Below are 6000 nucleotides of genomic sequence, written 5' to 3'. Positions count from 1 at the left end.
AGGTTTGTTCTATACTGACATGCCTATTGACACACCTGATTGCTAGCATAGAGTGAGTGGGGTTTGTTCTATATTGAATCACCTATTGACACACATGATCTCTAGGATAGAGTGAGTGGAGTTTGTTCTATACTGAGATACCTATTGACATATCTGGGGCGTGATTTTTACTTGGAGCCGGGAGCCGAACGGGTGGGTAGATTTTTGCGTGGGAGACCCGAAAGCTAAGTGAGTGTGTCGGAATCTGCAATCGCAACACTATTGAAGGCAATTATTTTTGCTTCCTATTCTTCCGCGTGACAGCCAGCCAGAATGACAGGCTGGCTGCCTGTCGGGAAGGAAAGCAGCCGAAGTAAGGGAGGGGGGGTCCGAGACATCGCCGGGGGGTGGGGCGGTGGCCATTGCGGGGTCTCGGCTATCAGTGGGGGATCTCAGGATGAATGTTGGTTTAAATCCCAACCTGCAATTTCTGAGATGAGGGTGGTTGGGAGTAGTGAGAGTTTGTGATCCTATACCAGAATTTCTGCTCGGTGGGGAGGAGAAGGCTTGCTGTCCTATCCTGGAATTTCTGCCATATGTTTGTGGTCTTATGCTGTGGGGATGCATTTGGGCTAAAGGTCATTTTTGGGGGGTTGTTCTCAGATAGCTTTGTGAAAAGATTGGATTGTCTGGGGTTGTTTTCTTTGGAACAAAGGAGGCTGAGGGGAGATTTAATTGAGGTATATAAAATTATGACGGGACTAGATAGAGTGGATAGGAAGGACCTATTTCCCTTAGCAGAGGGGTCAATGACCAGGGGGCATAGATTTAAAGTAATTGGTAGAAAGATTAGATGGGAGCTGAGGAGAAATTTTTTCACCCAAAGGGTGGTGGGGGTCTGGAACTCACTGCCTGAAAGGGTGGTAGAGGCAGAAATCCTCAACTCATTTAAAAGTACTTGGATGTGCACTTGAAGGGCCGTAACCTACAGGGCTACGGACCAAGTTCTGGAAAGTCGGATTAAGCTGGATAGATCTTTTTGGTCTAGCACAGACACGATGGGTCGAATGGCCTCCTTCTATGCCGTAACTTTCCATGATTACTCATTACTATTATTACTATTATTGATATACTCATTGGCTTTGTTCCCAAATTTTGCTCAGTGGATGGGGTTTGATTTGGTTTGTTTTTACTCAGTTGAGTGGGGGCCAATTTATTATTCTACCAGGGGATGTACAAAGTGATGCAATGGTGGTATTGCGGGGGAGAGATTTATTTTCATTGGTTGCAGTTTTCACTGGTTGATCTCCCATGGCACTGCACATGGGGAGTCAAAACCAATGAAGCTTTTCAGGTCAACCTGAGATAATTGAACGAAGACAGGCTGCGGGGGTGGGGGGGTTGAGAGAAAGGGAGAGGGTCAAAACAGTGAAGGCAGGCTGAGTGAGGAGGAGGAAATGGTAGGGAAGGGAGAGGCAGTGAAGGGGAGGAATGGGGAAGGGAGAGAGGGTGGATAGAGGGTGAGTACAGGGGAGGAAGAAATGAGGGGTGAGGAGGATGGTAAGGGAGAGGAGTGAGGGAAACTGAAAGGGGAGGGGAGGAATAGAGAGGGAGCAGGAGGAGGGGAAAGGGGGAGAAGGTAGTGAGGTGGAGGAGCAGAGAAGGTGAGGGGGAGAGAGGGACGAGTGGGAGAAGGGCAATAAGGCAGATGTTAATTGTATCCATGTGATTTATATCAATTAGTGTTAATTGTATTCAGGTGGTGGATATCAATTGGGGACTCTCATGTATCCATTTATAGGAGGGAGCTTATCTAGTGGGTGCACAGTGTGTAAGGGGGATCGCTGAGAATAAAGGCTTGGAAGCAACTGAAGACTAGGCTCTAGTTTTCTATCCTTCACCACCTGGCTGTCCAATTCATTACAGCAGGAGTTTGAGATTTATCCAATTTCTGGATGGGGTGTCTAGGTGCTTCCCTAGAACTCAGCAGTAAGTCTGATTAGTAGTTTCCTCGGCAGGTTGGAAGTTTGCTGAGCGATTTGCAGGATACGTATACCCGCCACCAGCCACAAGTGTAATTGAAGTAGATTTGTTAATGAACTTTCTCAATCATTTTTGGTTGGCTTCTGTGTTTCATGTTATTTGGGATTCATTCTTTGGGGTTGCCTATTGCTCTGAGGATTCTACTGTTGATTCTGTGTGTATTACCACCATCCTGGATTTCCACTGATGTTTAATCTTTGCAGGTTACACATCTTGCTGTATTTTTAAGGTACTCTATACTTCCTTTGCTTACAAACAATTTTAGGTTTTTTATTACTGACCATATATTGGTGGGGAAAGGCCAGCAAACAACATATACCAAATTAAACAAGCAAAGACCTATAGCCAACATACTGAAGTTGAGCAGGGAGTCAATAGGAGCCAGCAGCATCTCACACCTACTGCAGTACATGCATTGAGGCTGCACGGGGAGAAGGGCATGAAGAGCTGGCTCCAGATTCAGGCCAGGCCAGAACCAGGATGAGCAGGAGAGAAGCGATTTGCTGATCAATGCAATCAGTAACATTGATATTTTGAACTTCCTAACAGCACAGGCATTCAAACTGGATGCCTGTGTCCAGCGGTGTGCCTCAGGGATCGGTGCTGGGTCCGCTGTTATTTGTTATTTATATTAATGATTTGGATGAGAATTTAGGAGGCATGGTTAGTAAGTTTGCAGATGACACCAAGATTGGTGGCATTGTGGACAGTGAAGAAGGTTATCTAGGATTGCAACGGGATCTTGATAAATTGGGCCAGTGGGCCGATGAATGGCAGATGGAGTTTAATTTAGATAAATGTGAGGTGATGCATTTTGGTAGATCGAATCGGGCCAGGACCTACTCCGTTAATGGTAGGGCGTTGGGGAGAGTTATAGAACAAAGAGATCTAGGAGTACAGGTTCATAGCTCCTTGAAAGTGGAGTCACAGGTGGATAGGGTGGTGAAGAAGGCATTCGGCATGCTTGGTTTCATTGGTCAGAACATTGAATGCAGGAGTTGGGATGTCTTGTTGAAGTTGTACAGGGCATTGGTGAGGCCACACTTGGAGAACTGTGTACAGTTCTGGTCACCCTATTATAGAAAGGATATTATTAAACTAGAAAGAGTGCAAAAAAGATTTACTAGGATGCTACCGGGACTTGATGGTTTGACTTATAGGGAGAGGTTAGACAGACTGGGACTTTTTTCCCTGGAGAGTAGGAGGTTAAGGGGTGATCTTATAGAAATCTATAAAATAATGAAGGGCATAGATAAGGTAGATAGTCAAAATCTTTTCCCAAAGGTAGGGGAGTCTATAACGAGGGGGCATAGATTTAAGGTGAGAGGGGAGAGATACAAAAGGGTCCAGAGGGGCAATTTTTTCACTCAAAGGGTGGTGAGTGTCTGGAACGAGCTGCCAGAGGCAGTAGTAGAGGCGGGTACAATTTTGTCTTTTAAAAAGCATTTGGACAGTTACATGGGTAAGATGGGTATCGAGGGATATGGGCCAAGTGCAGGCAATTGGGACTAGCTTAGTGGTATAAACTGGGCGACATGGACATGTTGGGCCGAAGGGCCTGTTTCCATGTTGTAACTTCTATGATTCTATGATTCTATGATTAGCATAACGGATGTGCCTGGCAGTTATTTTCTGCTGCATATGGAAAATGTGAGGGATTCAATCAAAGGGTGTGTCAACCATTGCTGAGGGAAGACTCAGCTGAGGAAAAGGAAAGACTTTTAGGAACTCTGGTGTGGAAAGTAGATTTATCAGAGCAGATACAACAGAGAAGGAGAAAATTAGAGGAAGGGATGAAATATTTACTGGAAGTGGGGTGGGCAGAAACACAATCCAAATAATTGTGGGAGTCCAAACTTGTAATAAATATCTATGGCAAGCCTATAGCCAAAGATGGAAAGAGGGACAGCCAGAAGAAAAAGGGAAGAGATGGACCACACAAGGGTAAAGAATGGATGAGAATTGGAAAGATATTTGGAGTGCTATAATTTATATTAGCAAAAGAACCAAGTTCTTATAACATTTTATGATTCTTTCAAGTAATCAGAATATTCCAATATTTCAGGTTTTGTCATCATTCTTAAAGTAAGTTTGTGCACACACTCAACATTGATTCAGGATGTTAACAATTAATTATTTTCTGAATATTTAATTTAATTGAGTGATGACTGGAAGAGTGAATAGAGATCCAACACAAAGAACTCTCAGCCAAGGGTTTGCCTGAGAGGACTGAGAGACCAGCTCCAATACCTGAGCTTTTATTGAGATTTGTCAATAACAGGTTTCAAGAGCCAAATAAACTTTGGCTGCATCTCGCCTCCGTTTCAATAGCGAGATGCAGAAGCCATGGGAAATCCTTGCAGGTGAAGTAAAATTCATTTCAGGTTCAGAATCAACAAAAAACTACCAACCTCAAGTATTTCAACTGGATAATTTGCCCTGTTAACGATCCGCTTGTTGGAATTAATTGGGGATGTGATTTCTGGGTTTTGGCTGCACACTCGCATCCAAACACGCCCACATTAAACCCGGAAGTGAGCGCTTTGGAGCCGGTTTGCAGTCACGCTGGAGAAAGCTGTTATTTTAACCTCCCATCCACCCCCAACTCATCCGTTCTTTGGAGTTAAAATTCCCCCCCTGATCTTTAGAGTAGAATGAGTGAGGTTTTTCTATACTGACACACCTGTTGACACACCTGATCTCTAAGGTAGAGTGAGTGGATTTGTTTGATACCGAAACAGCTCTTGACACTACTGATTTCTTTGGACAAACAAATAGGCAAGGACTCATTTAGTAGTTCAACAAATTAAAAAGTTGTTACACTGGCATTTTCCTAACACAGTGAGTAAGTTCGATTCTCTCTAACAATTTTAAAGTCACTTCAGAATCGCTCCATAATAAATAATGTCTATGTAGTAGCCAATTGCAGCTATAAAAGGAATGTGCCCGAGAGATGACGGCAGGTATTTGCAAATCACTGAACTACTACGAGAGAAAATCACGCTCTGCAATGTCAGGACAAAGCAATGTCATACATGTGGTGCTATTTTAACCGACCACTCATGGAAAGTCAAGAGTAAGAGCAGCAACAATAAATACACAACCTGCCCTTATTACCCACTACATTACAATCCTTCATTAGTCTTCACAAGAGAGAACAAGGTAAGAGCCATTTCTCTGAAAGGAACTTGCTGTAATTTGTTAGGTGAGGAAATTTTTAAACCCTGTGTAATGACTATTTTTATTTTTAACACGTGGTGTTAAGACATAACACATTAAGATATAAAATGTAAGATAGTTGCAGTTTTTTTTGAAGTTTGACAAGCTTTTAAAACAATCTGCATTTCACAGAGGGTCTACTTTGACACTTGTATTTTTTGTTTAAATTTGTTTAGAATATGGAAATGAATGAATGCAGTTATAGATATAAAATAGCTTGGAAACATAATAAATGATCATTTTCCGTATGTGAGACATAAAATATTGACTCCCCTAACAAACTGTTAAAGCTAATACGTGGGTCTAAATAATATGCCGACACAAACTAAAAATAAATTGTTTCCCTTCGCATGAATCAGTGCTTTCCTGTTTTAGGTTGGTTGTCCGAGGAGGACAGTGATTTTTATCTGTTGTACTCTGACCCCGCAATAGGGTGTCAAGCATGAAGCACACGTCAGGAGTACTACATTTCAAGCAGTAAACTAATTCAATGCAAATACAACATTGAAACTACAACATAGAAACAGGCCATTCGGCCCAACTGGCCTACACTGGCGTTTATGCTCCACACGAGCCTCCTCCCTCCCTACTTCATCTAATCCTATCAGCATACCCTTCTATCCCTTTCTCCCTCGTGTGTTTATCTCGCTTCCACTTAAATGCATCTGTGCCTCAACTACTCCTTGTGGTAGCGTGTTCCACATTCTTATCACTCTTTGGGTAAAGAAGTTACTCCTGAATCCCCTATTGGATTTATTA

Source organism: Heptranchias perlo, chromosome 24 (assembly GCF_035084215.1).
Source record: "Heptranchias perlo isolate sHepPer1 chromosome 24, sHepPer1.hap1, whole genome shotgun sequence".
NCBI classification, from domain to species: Eukaryota; Metazoa; Chordata; class Chondrichthyes; order Hexanchiformes; family Hexanchidae; genus Heptranchias; species Heptranchias perlo.
The sequence above is the reverse complement of the archived record's forward strand: the minus strand, read 5'-3'. Positions refer to the sequence as shown.